This window comes from Lissotriton helveticus, chromosome 8 (genome assembly GCF_964261635.1).
Source record: "Lissotriton helveticus chromosome 8, aLisHel1.1, whole genome shotgun sequence".
Taxonomy (NCBI): domain Eukaryota; kingdom Metazoa; phylum Chordata; class Amphibia; order Caudata; family Salamandridae; genus Lissotriton; species Lissotriton helveticus.
Genome location: NC_136069.1, coordinates 950,291,273 through 950,306,920, shown reverse-complemented (window position 1 = coordinate 950,306,920; position 15,648 = coordinate 950,291,273).

Below are 15,648 nucleotides of genomic sequence, written 5' to 3'. Positions count from 1 at the left end.
TCCTCTATGCCGGCTTCAAGTTCATTCTTCTTGTTCGGCCATCCTTTTTCCATGTATTCTTTCAGGGAACCTAACTCCCTGTCCTCTTTCATCTCTTCCTCCCATTCCTTTTCCGTGATCTCAGGCATCTCCGTCATTAGTATAGGACTGTCAAGGGCTTCTTCTGTTTCCCCCACTTCTGGCAATGGGGACCTTGACAGGAAATCCGCGATTTTATTCTCCTTGCCCGGTACATACTCCACATTGAAGTTATAGTGTTCCAGTCCCAGGATCCATCTGCTGATGCGAGGTGTACAATTTTCTAACCCCTTCACAGAGAATATGAAGGTGAGGGGTTTATGATCGGTTCGGATGGTGAACCTTAAACCCCACAAGAAAAACTTGAAATGTCTAACAGCCCAGAAACAGGCCAAGGCCTCCCTTTCAATTACCGAATAGTTCCGTTCAGGATTTGTAAGGCTCCGGGATGTAAATGCAATAATCTTCTCCTCTTTTCCATCTTTCTGTATCAAGGTCGCGCCCAGGCCCTTGTTGGAAGCATCTGTGGCCAGGATAGTTTTTTTTGATGCGTCAAATGTACCTAATGCCGGGGAGGTTATTAATTCCTCCTTTAATGAATTCACCACTGTATCATGCTCCTCGTTCCATAAGAAATCTTTGTTTTTCTTCATAAGCTCTCTCATGGGTTCACACTTGGCAGCAAAGTTGTCCACATACTTGGACATATACTCTAAAAGCCCCAGGAAGGACTTTAGTTCTTCTTTGTTCTTGGGGCTGGGTGCTTCTTTCACTGCTTGGATTAAACTGCTCTTCGGTCTAAACCCGTCTTCTGTTATCTTGTGGCCCAAGTACTCAACTTCCTTCACTTTTATTTTGCATTTTTCTTTCTTCACAGTCAGACCGGCCTCCATGAGTCTGCTGAACACCTGTCTTATGACCCCATCATGTTCTTCCTCCGTTTGTCCATAGACAAGTATGTCCTCCTGGAAACACATGGTGCGTTCAACTCCTTCCAATATCTTCTGCATTGCTTTCTGGAATATGGCAGCTGCAGACGCCAGCCCAAAAGGCATCCGTTTAAACATGAATGCTCCGAATGGGGTGATGAACGCCGTGAGGGGTCTCGACTCTGGATGGAGTACAATTTGGTGATATGCCATGGACAGGTCAATCACGCTGAAGTATTTAGCAGGGCCCATGGTGCTCAGCATTTCATTAATTATGGGCAAAGGATGTCTTTCCACCCATATATTGTCGTTTAGACTGTGCAAGTCCACACAAAGACGAATTCCTTCTCCGCTGGCTTTGGCCGCAATAACAATCGGAGCCAACCATTCTGAGCAGTTTATTGGTTGATTATGTCTAACTCACATAGCTTGCGCAATTCCTCTTCTAGGGGTATTTTCAACTTGTGTGGCACTGGGCGTAGTTTATGTACGACTGGCCTAGCATTATACTTTAACTTGATTCTGTGTTGGAACTTGTGTAGGCAGCCAAGCTCCTCTTTGAATAACTGCCCAAACTCTTCGCAAATGTTATCACTTCTCAGGGACCTGTCTGTTTGCAAAACTTGTTCGGTACTATTGGGATCTAGGATGATACCCAGCTCTTTTTGGTGAAGCCATCCCAGTAAATTAGACCCTGATTCCACTACATACACTGTTCCATACGTTTCCCATGCCTATTTTTCATGCATACTAATGGTATTTTCCCTTTGTTATATCCTGTGGGAGAAATGTCAGGCATTTTCAATTGATTCACATTACAATTTTCCATAGACACAAAATCATCTTTGTTCAGTAAGGTATACGGAGAGCATGAGTCTGCGTACATTTCTACACGTTGGTCATCAAGGAAGACATCACATTTGGGGTAAATAGAGTTAACAGTACTATTTATGTCTTTTATTTACAAAATTATCTTCCCACCTCTTTGCTCTATACACTTTACTTCCCTGGCTGCACACTTCTCCATATTCCTTCCCTCATTTCTAGTGGGCAGTTCACCATCTCTACATACTCTCGCGAAATGCCCTCTCCTATTACATTTTTTACAAGTGACAAACCTTGCAGGGCACTGGTAAAAAGTTGCAAAATGGTTATTGCTGCCACACCCGTAGCATTTTGGACCCTTCTCCTTAGGCTCTCCTCTCACACTGTAATTTTCTTTTGACTTGACCTTACACACTTCGTTACAGTCCTCCTCATCCTTTACAGAAGCTACTTCCTCCCCATTAGGTTTCATTTCTTTAATGCATCTTGCTGTATGTTTTACTGACTTTGCTAATTCAATAGCTTCTCTTAACCCTGGGTTTTTGGCTAGTAACTTCTCCTGGATACGTGGGTTATTGGTGCATCTCACAAGTTGGTCCCTTATGAGGGAATCAGTTAAGCTACCAAACTCACATAGCTGTGTCAGACCCCACAATGCAGCAATGACATTTTGCACAGACTCTTGCTTAACTTGACATCTTTTGAAAAACTTATGGCGTTCCAACACCACATTTATCCTGTCCCCAAAATTTTTCTCTAACTTTCCCATAGTTTGCTCATGCACATCAACATCAGTTTCATCCTCTCCCTCCTGTTCTAGCATAGGTAGAGACTCATAAACCTTGCGCCCTTGCCTACCCAAATTGTGTAACAATATGTGTTTTTTCCTTTCTGCCTTTTATTTTTCGCCTCCAACAGCTATTAAGTATGATTCAAATAATTTCACCCATTCCTTCCAACTGATTTCGGGTTCGCCTATCTCGTTCAAGAAGGGTGGGGGTTGACTCATGCTTGCTGCTGTCATGGTTACAGTAAATTATACCTGGGAATAGACAATGAAAACCTTAGTACTACACCACCACCACCTGACTCTGGACATACAAGAAGTGAACAACCACTGAATATTAATTTCCCTACACAATTTTACATAAGAAATCCGGCTACATTAGCTTAAAAGTCACAGTTCCAGTTACTAGTGGAGAACTACTGAATGTCCTTCCTGTTCCACTCAGTCAGTTGAATGATATCACTCACCACTGCGACCTGGAAGCTTGTACCACTTGAAATCCACTGTTCGCCTTAGCTGGGGTGAGGGAATACCTACAAAATCGCCCACAAAGCAGCCTCACGGGACAGCTGGCCCAACAATCAATTTCACCAGAAGGGGTTAATTTCTAACCAAAACACACGGCCCTTAGCTGCTGGTGCGCTGGGTGCGTCATGGATATCCGGCTTTAGTCAGGTGACGCTTGGACGTCCTGACAGGAACTTTATCCTTCCGACCTCAAGCTCCGAACGAACGCCGATCCTCAGGTGGGACAGTCTCACCCAACTCCTCTCGTGCGGCCGGATCGCACCGGACCCCAACAACACCACTCTTCGATTCAAGGACGACGCCTGGGCTCGCCGACGCTTCATACACTCTCCACCTCTGACGCAGACAGACGGAGCCACTGGAACATGACACAGCTCCTCACCGCGGCATGCCTGGACAAAGCTGTCATCACAGGACACCACACGCTCTCCCAGTTCCGAGGCATAGATACTTCATAAAGTTCAGGTGCGAGTTTTTTTATCTGATTTATGCTTAACGCCCCTTCACTGCATTGGCAGTAAGTTTATCACGTAGTCTCGTTATAACCAACTAGCGCTGCTAGCCTGGAACCAACAAACGGCCGCAGTCTACACTATTAGGAACAATGTCCACGGAGGCGGGGTGGGCTTAAAGTGTGTTCCTTATGCGTCCCAAAGCCTCGCAGCATGCCCGCAGATAGCAAGTGGAACTCTTTCACTCCTGACCTTTTATTTTCTGTGGCAGTCCCTCCAATCCTCTGCTTACCGACTCGATATATTTCCCTTTACCGATCTGGCAGCAGTATCGTCAGTGGCTGTCCCTCATACACAAAGTTCTTCTTTTCTTCTTTTTCTTCCCACACAAGCTTCAACATCTTCTCTTGGTTGTGTGTGGAGAGAGCAGTCAAAGGGGAGATGGTTAACTACTGCCCCCTGCGCAGTTCCGTCGCCAGTGTTAGAATTATAAATGCTATGACAAGGACACCAGTGGAAGTAAGACCTGTTTATTAACCATCCACTCTCCTCACTGGAGAGTGCACCAACATTCTATTGCAAGCTTCAAGGCAGGGGATACCAACAGGGAAAAAGGGGAGGGGTGGACGGGAAGTACCATTTGGGAGATAAAAGTTACAACATTTTCCTAGATGCCCGCCGAGCCCAGGGCCACAAACTCATGGGACCCCCTTGTAAAACCAGGTTGTTTTGTGATAGGTAATTTTGATGTCGCCTCAGTAGGTTTTGGGCCCTTGCCTGTCGCGGGTACTTGACACACCTACGCGAGTGAGGTACCATTTTTATCGAGAGACCTGGGGAAATGCTGTGTAGAAGGAAATTTGTGGATCCACGGAAATTCCAGAACTGTACCACCCAGAAATGTGAGTAAAAAGTGACTTTTTCAGCTAAATTTGGGGTTTGTAGGGGATTTTCGGTAGGGAAATGTTGGTGGACCCATGCAAGCCATACCTTGCTGGGCTCCCCAGGGTGTCTAGTGTTCAGAAATGTGTAGGTTTGATAGATTTCCCTAGATGGCCGCTGTTCCCAGGGCCAAACACTCATGGGACCCCCCCTTGCAAAACCAGGTTGTTTTGTGATAGGTAATTTTGAAGTTGCGTCAATGGGTTTTGGGCCCTTGCCTGTCGCAGGTGCTTGACCCACCCACACAAGTGAGGTACCATTTTTCTCGGAAGACGTTGGGGAATGGAGGCTGGGTGGAATTTTGTGGATCCACACAGATTCCAGAACTTTCCACCACAGAAATGTGAGCAAAATGTTTTTTTGGGATAAATTGTGAGGTTTGAAAGGGATTAGGCCTACGTACACAAGTGAGGTACAATTTTTATCGGGAGACTTAGGGTAACACAGAATTGTAGAGCATCTGTTATTACCTATTGACTTTTGATGCATTTCTGCCTTCCAAATGAAAGACAATGTGTAAAAAAGAAGTAATTTTGAAAAATGACCTATAATTCTCATGCTAGTATGGGTACTCACAATTTCGGAAATGTGCAAATAACTACTGTTTCTAAACTCTACATTTTGTTCCAATTTCAGAAATACATAGGTGTCTTTCATACCGATTTTTCCATGTATATATTTTCCCAAATGAATTGCTACATACCCGGTATATAATAAAAAAACGATTGCAAGATGCTACTCAGTTATTGGCTCTGGGTTCGTCGGGTTCTTGGTGAACCTACAAATCCTATATATTCCCACATCCAAAAAGGTCCAGCGGATGTAATAGACTTTTGCTTTCAAACAGCTGTCTTAATTAGAAGAACTTACAGGATGAAAATGTTGACACAAATGGCTGTTTTTTTCAACTAATTTTCAATTTTTCCTATATTCAACAGTTAGTTTCTATAAAGAAGCCTTGAAGGATCTACACAAATGACCCCTTGCTAAATTCAGAATTGTATCTACTTTTTTAAAATGTATAGCTTTCCAGGATCGATTATTGCTTTTATACCCATTTCTACCATTAACTGGAAAGAGGTTGAAAGCACAAAAACAAATAATAGACTATGTCCCAGGAAAATGCCAAACTGTGTAAAATATTTTGGTTTTCTGACAAAAGTCTGCTTGTCCCTGAAAGCTGGGAAGATGGTGATTTCAGCACCACAACCCCCTTTTTGATACCATTTGCAGGGAAAAAACAGACGCTTTCATCTGTAACCCTCTTTTCCAATTTTTCCCCCCAGAAAAATAATTTTGCTGTATTTTTGCTCATTTCTGGGTCCCCTCCAGGGAAATCCACAAACCCTGGGTACCTTTAGAATCCTCATGATGTTGGATAAAAAGGACACAAATTTGGCTTGGATACCTTATGTCGTCAAAAAGTTACAGGGGCCTCAGAGCGAAATACCTCAAATAGCCAATAAAAGGCTTAGCACAGGGGGGGGGGAAAGGCCTAGCAGTGAAGGGTTAAACCCCGAGTGGTTTTCATACATATATTTTTTGGCTACAGGCGTGCTATATCGTATTTACTATCCGAGTGATTCTTTGGAGGATTGAGTGGTCGGTAAGGGACTTTTTTACCATGAAATTCTCACTCTTTTAGTGTTGCAGTCATTTTTGTTCTTTTAAATGCACTTTTATTTATTTTCCCCTAGTCGGGAGACCACTTGTTTTCATAAGCGGGACCGCTATATTCTTGAGGTTCAGGATCCTGGAACTCCTACTAGGTAATCAGTTTGCATAATTCATGTGTATTATACACTAGGGGCAAGCATGCTCAGCACTCAGTTGTTTGTAGAGTTCTCGGGCACTTGGAGTATCAAAGCATGGGCATGCACACCTGTCCTTTCTATTCACTACTGGAGGTTAGTTTTGGGTCTTTTTTGGATTTTCGTTTTGCAGTGTTTGTCAGGAGGTAGCATGAGGGTTAGCTCATTAGCCTGCGATCTTTATTTTAAGACACATATGTGTATGGAATGGCATTGTTTTGGATATTTTGGTGCATGGATTGAGATGTGTGGGGATTTATGTACGTACATCATGTCTTGTGCTTTACAATTGAGGTTTTCACCTGAAGTTAGATAACATAAGTTAAATTCAGACAATAAATGTTCCTCTCATTTGTAGATACCCCTGACGAAAGGCTTCTGTTATAGCCCGAAATGCATTGGGATGTAACTTTCAGCCAGTCTTAAGCATGTCAAGACCGGCTTTCAAGTGTTAACAACTTCATCAAGATTCATGTTTTTGAAATAAATTTACTTGATTCACATTGTGGCTTTGAGTAGTGTATGACATATGTAATTTTTTGAGTCTTGTCATGTTTGATCAATGATTTGACTACTTGTTTAAATTCACTTGTTATTGTTAAGATTTGTTTAAGGTCTCACGAGGGCTATAGTAGTGCACACTGTGTCTGGAACATTAGCTCAAGATAGCTTCTTGATTTTCGCACAGGGGAGAGGGTGGTTCCCCTTACAGAGTGCACACTAAGCTTGATAAATTAGTTCATGTACGTTTAAGATTTTATATTCAGATTGGACAGGGAGTGCAGCCCAACGACCTACTTATCTCTTCGAATGTAAATAGTAAAGCATCTTAGACTTTACAATGAAAATGAGACAAATAATAAATATGAAACCATGACGGTGTATTTTTTGCCTGCCTTTGCTTTTGCGAGGGTGTCATATAATCCCCTTCCCCTCACCTATCCCTTGTCATGCTGTGTGTTTATAAATCTATTCTATTGACGTTCAAAGTATGATGTTTCTTTGGACAAAATGCCCATTGTAAGAGACTTGCATTCTTATTATGGAAGCAAAAACCGGGGGATTATGTCTAGATACCTTGCATACATTACAGAAATCAACCAAACAATGTTAATACATTTACATGCAGATTAAATAGATATGAGAAGGTGTTTGTTGAAGAGCTCAATGAATGAAAGACAAGATGCAGTGAAAAGTTAGAGGAGAGAGAGGTTGAGTTAGAAAGCGAAGAAGCATAGGTCGTAAACGTATGTGTGGTAGGAGCGCCTATTTTAAACTTCCTCATAATTGGGTAGGTGGTCTATCACATGAATGAGTTTAGTGAAAGGGGTGATACAATTGTTAAGAGAAACACACATAGGTTTGATCAAGTGTTAGGAGACATGTTTGGTGATATAATATCTTCAGGTGGTATAGCTTTGAATAAAGCGAAGATTAGAAGGCTATCTACCTTAGTGGATCAGTCAATCAATTAGGGGTTTGTATAGTGCAGCTACTTACTTGTGAGGGTCCCAAGGCGCTTAAGGGGAGTGGGGGGTGCCGATCAGTCTGGGTTCAGTCGAAGAGCGAGGTCTTGAGATCCTTCCTGAATTGGGTCAGTGACAGGGATTGCGTGATATGAAGGGGCAGGCTGTTCCAGGTCTTGGCGGCAAGGTAGGAGCAGGAACTATCTCGGTTCTTGTCTTGTGGATCCAAGGAATGGAGGTATCTGGTTGCAACATGAAATGCGAGGCGGTGGTTCAGATATGCTGGTCCAGTGTTGTGGAGGGCTTTGTAGGCGTGAAGGAGGAGCTTTAAGGTGATTCTTTTGTCGACTGGGAGCCAGTGAAGTTCACAAAGGTGTACGTGATGTGGCGGGGGTGATCGAGCATCTACTAATTGTACTGATGGAACCTTAACAACCATTAACAAGGAGCTGATGGCTGTGCAAGCTATGATTATTCAAAATAAGTTAGATATATTATTAGTAAAAGAAGGTGGAGTCTGTCTTATGTTGCATGAACAGCAATGTTGCACATATGTGCCTGAGGGAATTGGCTCAGTGTTTAGGGTATTTGGAAAAGGGATCTCAAAGAGTAGTCACTGGTTTGGGAAGTTAGGAGGAAGTGTCCTTAGTTTTATACTAACATCTACCAGATTTCTTTTAATATGCATAATAAGTGTTAGATGATTCTGATCAAAGGAAGCGTTAAATCATGGGAATGTGAGGTAGGTATCAGCAAAAAGAAGACAAAAAGAAAATGGGCAGATTATGAGCTAGAAGATATCTCAAAATGTACTATGAAATAAAGGAGTTGGAGGACATCAGATGCAAGCTGAAGTTGGAGAAAACTGTGGTGGTTTAAGGTGACTTTGTTAATGAAGTGCAAATTGTAATGATTTAAAAATCAGCATGGGGGATTGAGAAAAGTTTTGATATATAACAGCATTAATACAACAACAGATTATATGTATTTGAAGCTGATTGCATTTATTATTAATATTGGCCTATGTAAGCCTCGATATAATAAGGGTTGGTTCTGATTGCAACAATCTTTTCAACATGTAATTATTTTCTTGTTCCCATCTCACTCTGCACAGATGATTTATGCATAAATAACTTTATAAACATTGTTTCGAGATATAATGTTACTTTCCTAAGAACAGAATGATAATTGTTTTATTTGAAATTCTGTAGCACAATGTTATACTGACAGTGAAGTTTTTCAAGGCTTCACCTATTGTGACCATGGTGTGATTCTCATGAGAACTTGTCCCTGTATATTAGGTAAAGATATTTGTATTAACTATTGAGGTACCTTAAGAGCACCAGGGACGGGAACTGCAGTATGCAAATATGTGGGATAGTACTGAATAACCTGATTTTTAGAAACGGTATTGTTGTTCCGAATGGTCCAAATAATTGGATTTAAAATGTATTGTATTCATATATAGTTGTCATTGTACTTTGCACTATAAAGGAAGCCCATTTTTAGGGTATTGGGCTGACTCTCCCTCTGGTTTAAGACCTATTTTAATTGAGCTGAACTATAGTTTCTTCTGATACTGTATTAGTTGTCTGTTATTATGAGCATCATGCTATTCCTTGATCTAAATGACTGAACTGACTGTTGCAAACCATTTACTTTTACCTTCTCTAACGATTTAAAATATTCACAGAACGGTTGTTGGCTGCCGCTCTATGTTTTCACAGTGCCGGCGGCAACCTGCCTGCACTTTTAAAGGGGATGTGTGGGGGGTCCATAGGACCCCCTTACCCCCTTCAGAGTGCTTCTCTAATGGAGCACACTGTGAGTGTGCCCCCTGAGAGCTTCTGTGCCTCTGCGCCCACATCTGTAATATAACGTAGGCACAAAACCAAAGGAATTCGCTCATTTGCATAGGACACACCCCCTATGCAAATGAGGGACCTCCCCCTGAAGGTAGTGCTTTCGAGGTGCTTGTGAATGCGCACAAGATTTTCAGAGCAGTTCGCCACAAGATTTACTAGCTGGCCGCATGCTCCAGCGAGATTTTATGGTCGCCAACACATCATATTGCGGTCTCTGAATGCACAGGATCTACTGTGGCTGCAATCTGGGGAAGATTCTCTCCTCAACAAACATCCAAATCATCTCAAGATGACGATTTGGGGCCATATTACCGTAAGTGCCTGGGGGGCGCAACAGACGTTTGCACCTGCTTTCCGCGCCCCTGGGGCACTTTGGTGTTACAGAAGGGGGCGCAGACGCTTGTGCGTCCCCTTCAGTAATACTGATAGGGCTGGAGCACTTAAAGCGGCAGCGATACCTTCAGGGGGAGGTCCCTCATTTGCATAGGGGGCGTGTCCTATGCAAATGAGGGGATTCCTTTGACTTTGCGCCTACGTTATATTACAGATGCGGGCGCAGAGGCACAGAAGCTCTCAGGGGGCACACTCACAGTGTGCTCCATTAGAGAAGCACTCTGAAGGGGGGCAAGGGGGTCCTATGGACCCCCCACACTTCCCCTTTAAAAGTGCATGCAGGTTGCCGCCGGCACTGTGAAAACATAGAGCGGCAGCAAACAACCGTTCTGTGTTTTCACATAAATGTGCTGCCCCCAGGGCGGCGCGAGTTAGCAGCTGCACTGGGGCAGCTCATTCAACAAAATAGGGAGCATTTTCCTTGTTTGCGTCTGGCACACCTTTTAAAAGGAGCGCCAGGTGGAAACAATGAAAATGCATAATACTGCCATTGGAGTCAAAAACCTCTTTGAATGGACATTTGGATTTTTTTGTGCGGGGAGTGCTTTTTTAAAAACTTTTTTCCAACAAAGGAATTACCCCAGAGTCTACAACTTCCTGTTCCTGTCCAGCAGGCTATACACAGAAAGGAGCTTAGAGGGTACATAGAAACAGGTCGCCCCCACTCACAGAGTCCAACAACCTGTTCTGTCAAATAAATGAACTGCTACATGCATCCACCATGAATTTACAGCCACCCAATTTTGTATGACAGGACAGCGGCTGTATGTATCCGTCTGTTCTAAGGTGACTTCAATCATTAGGTATACTTAAAACCTGATGCATCTGCTGTCTCTCACTGTGTATCCCACCCCCAACTGTGAAGAGAGGGAAAATGGTGTGCAAAATAATGTGAAAGCAATATGAAACAAATGTGTGAAAAAAGTTAACAGTGCCTCACGGGAGCAACACCATGGGAGTTAACAGGCTGGTTCTCGCCTGTGTCCTCAGGTTCTCATCATTAGCAATTGCCAACTGATAACCAATAATAGTGGTAAAGAAAAAGAAAGAGAACGTGCTCAGTGTAGTATATGTCAGCCCTAATAGGTGTATTGTGATCTAACATACAGACCCGATACTCCTAGACTAAAAATGAGCTAGACAACACTAGCTGTGCTACTTTATTCCTTGCTCTGTGTCTGCTCACTGAAAAAACTAACATGTTTAATTGCCAATGTGATCTTACGGCAATTTCATCAGGGTCAGGGTTAATTATCCACATTGCACCAATTTTCTCTGTTAGTTATACCGGAAGGTTGCCCTTCATCGGCATACCTGCAACCCCCTTTAAATGTGCTTGTGTACTAGTTCACAAATGCACTGCTCGTCGCACTTGCTGCTCTACGTCAAGCGTGGCCACTTTTCATTTGGATTTGGAGCCGGAAGGATCACTCTTTGCGTCTGCTGCATATACCATTGGATTTAAGGACTTTTTATTTGAGATTTGACACGCAAGTTGAAAAGCTGGTGTTTGTTTGATTTGGGCCATGCTCTGGGATATATTTGTACTTTTAGTCAATTTTTAAAATGTATTGTGGTGGGTGGTCTGTAGTTTCAGTAGGGGCCTAGTTATTTCTTTGCAAGTCATTTTTCTTCTTTTATAAAAGAAAAATGTTGCACCGTTCACTACATGTTCTCCATGTTCTTTGGATTGAAACACATTAAACATGTTTTTTGTGGTAGTTCACTTTTTTCTTCTAACAGCAAACAGTGTTTAGGTGGGGTAATAACTTTGGAGGCGGTGTGTTGTTGTAAACATTTTAGATTTTGGCATTGCTGAATGAATACTGTGGTTACACAAATGGGTAAACCCAGACAAGTCCTGGGACCTGGATAGAAAACAGTACAGAAAGGGGGTGGTCCCAGTCTAACAATTAAAAAACACGTAATTAAATGCCAGTTGGCATTAATTCAAATTATACAACACAATAAAGCATTCAATATTATTTAATCATATTGAGCATCAGAATAAATATGGGACAGCATATTATATCAAGTGCCCCATGAGGTGGGGGAAAGAAAGGGGAAATAGAAAGGTACGCTATGCGAGGACTGGGGAAGTGAGAGAGAAAGGTAGTGACATCAAATATATTACAATTAGAGCCAGCTTCACTTGGCTACAAGATAATCATGGAGACATGTAAAAGGCCATTGTTTGCAATACACTATCACAGTGAAGCAAGCACTGTTGATCAAACTGGCATAATGCAGTGATATAGTCAACGTTTCAACCCCAAAAAGTAAGTAGGCTGTTTGGGTCCTTATGCCGGGGTCTTCCTCAGAACTAAGAAGGGGGCACCAGAAACCACCCTTAACTGGATGAAGGATTTAAATGTTGATAGGCTTCAAGGGCTCCAAAATGACAGGGAAATGGAACGATGTCACTTTTACTGTGTAGTGGGGGATTCCTCCTCACATACACTTCTTGTGTCAGGGAATTAATGTAGAATTCTACTAAGGCCCAGTGGTTCCATAATTACTGAAAAGGAAACACAGAATCTCGTCCTCAATCCTATTCACAAGTGTTACCAAATCTTCGTTAATCCGTCGCATTAACGAAGATGTGGGGCCATTTTGTATAGTCTGTGTCCATAGGCCTGCATGGATTCATTGTTTTCCAGGCCTCCAGCTTCTTGTTTCCATGTGACAGGCATGCAGTTTACATAGGCAGTAAGTGTGCTTTTGCCATAGGTCTGCATATGTTCTTTGTTTGTGGCCAAGTCTTCTTGCTTGTTGGATGTTGTTGTTGTGTGACCAAAAATCATGTGCCTGGTGGCCATTTTGTATAGCCAGCTAGTGTGTTTTTGCCAACGGCCTGCATGTCTTCTCTTTTTTCCCAATGCCATCTTGCTCAGTGCTGTTTGACCATGTGGCAATGACAGGCAGAAATTTTGTGCATTCAGCCAGTGTGGCCCTTTGCTTTGCCATATGAGTGCATGGATGGTTGAGGAATGAGATAGCAGCTCAATACATTATTATATTTTAAAGGAGAACTTCATTTTTTAAATATTATTTTTTCAACGTTATTTAAAAAATGTTTTTAATTTTGAAATAATTGTTAATTGTAATTTTCTTTTTTTTACTTTTTAAAATATTGTATTTTTTTTTATTCCCAACCATTTTCACTACATCTGGCATCAATGAATCAACCTCATGTCTGCTATAGGTGCACAACACCAATCATTTTCAAAGGATTATTCCATTGTCATTTGTCAGCTGCACCTCCCTGAGTGCCAAATCCCATGTGACGTGTGATACACATAAAGCGAACAGCTACCGCTGTATGTTGTTATTGCTCCTTCTTATCCTTCCTGAGTGTTCCGTCAGTCACCATGAAAGTTTATGTTGGTGTGGTTTTCGGTTTTATGAATGGATACACTGTATTATGAATTATTTATAATAAGAGTAACCAGTGACCACACTAAGTTAAATTGTTACTAATTGAACTCCAACAATGCCAAGATTCATGTTCTTCTTGTTTCTTTTCTTCTCAGTGCACAAGGGACCACATCACCCACAGTACTGCCAGACAGAAGGCCTGTGCACAACGAGACTTTTGATCCTCACATCACACAAACATCTCTTCAACTTGTGTAAAGCTAAGTGCCACGGCTAACTGACAGCTTAAAGATGGCCCCAAAGAAAGGTACACCCAAGAAAGTGGCCAGTGAGTAGAAGAAGAAGCTCACCACCACCACTGGTATGTCGACCTAGGCAGCCATTCTAATCATGGCAATGTAGGCAAGCAGTGATGTTGAAATTGACTTATCTCTATCGCAAAATAGTAACCAATCGTGTCAGGAAACTCAGAGAAGTGGACAACAAAAACAAAAGCTGCAACCACCAATAGTAGTTTTTCCCGAAGTAGGAGCAGTTCTGGAGATTGCGATTCATCATGAGGAAGTAGAAGACTCTCTTTCAGAAGATCCATTTCAAATTTGCAGCTAGAAAAAGGAGGGTTAGTGCATCATCTTCTTCTCAAGACCCCCTTCTGATGATTTAGACAGCACTTGGATCCCACGTCAGTCTGAGAGTGAGACACACCACAAGATTAGGCTAGGAAAAGGGAAGTTTCCAGAAAGCCTTAGAGTTATGAACTATGTAACTAAAACAATATCCCAACTGGTAACAATTGAAGACAAATAATAAGGATATGAAAACATTATCCAAGGAGAAACAAGGAGGCTCTATTTGATTTATAGGGGGTGCTTAAAGCATCATTTTACTAAACATTTTTCATGGAGTAAACAAGTACATTTACAGTTAATTATCAGCACTGCAAGTTGTAATTCAAGGATAACAACCCAAGGTTGTACAAGGTGCGCGAGTGACAAAGTGAGTAACACTACGGCGACACAAGTGACAGAGTGGTCAGCGTGGGCGGCGCAAGGTGTTGGTGCATACTTATATACAGTGAATAAAAACAAAACAAAGTGGCTTCCATATAATTCAGCAGAGCTATTTCCTTTTTGGTATTCTTGGGATAACCACTGTGTAAGGGGCGCCTATGATCTGGCTGATGAGTCGATGGCGTTTCGATCCATAGGAATTAGGATAATCTTCAGGACTATAAGGGTTGGTGGCAGTGCGAGGGGCGCAGCTGGTAGGCCGTGGACATCAAACCGAAGTAGTGGGAGAAATCCACTAAGCTGCACGGGAATCGGGTGCCCGGATGGGCATCCGAAAAACTGGGGGAGTCGATGGAGGCTCCGGGGATTAAGGATCCAGTCGGATGGGGAGTCAATTAATTGCACATCCAGGGTGAAGAGGCACTCGATGCCGCGTGGTCCGTAGGAAAAGCGATCTGATCCAGGAGTGATCGGCGCGGTGAGGCGAATAAATCTTCCTCGAGGGAACCCAGCGCGAATAGGTTGTTGTCGGGCCTAGCAACGCCCCGATTGTTAATGGTCTTATATTTGCTCCCCAATGCATCGCTATTGTCCGTTTCACCAGCAGGTAACCCAATGCCACCCATTGCTGCTCTATTTATGTTAAGTCTGTGGCCTCCCAGGGGCGTGGCCGAGGAGGAGACCAAGATGGCCGCCTCTTACTGAAGCACCGCCGAATCGGGGAGCCGGCACCCGAGAAATGAAGTAACCCGCGCTTCTCACCGGCACCCAAACCTACGATCCTGATCTGCATCCTGTACAGCCTGACGGGTGGAAATTTGGAGGCGGCGGCGGCAGCGGGCCCAGAGATACGGCGGCGAGACCAGGGCCGGATCTGGAGGGGGAGGCCCAGGTGCCGTGGAGTGGAGGTAGGGAGCGCTGCGCCTGGGGCGCCCTGGCGGCCGGCGGGTTCGGACCGCGGTGATTTCTGTGCTCTAGGGGCTGGTGGCTCGGCTCCGCGGCTGACCTGTTGGAACCCGGCTCCCCTCGTGCGGCGCTGGGGCGCTAGACACGTACTTGGGCCTTGGGGCCTGGTGCGGTGGGCGGAGCTGGGAGCTCCATTTTGGCCGTGGCGAGGGTGCGGGCGAGGCTCTCGGGGCAGGTTGCTGTGGGGCTGGTCCGGGGGCCGCACGGGGCGCTGCGGGTGACTGCGCTGCTCTGCTTCGTGCCTGCGGTGCTTCTGGCCTCTCCCTGTCCAACGGTGC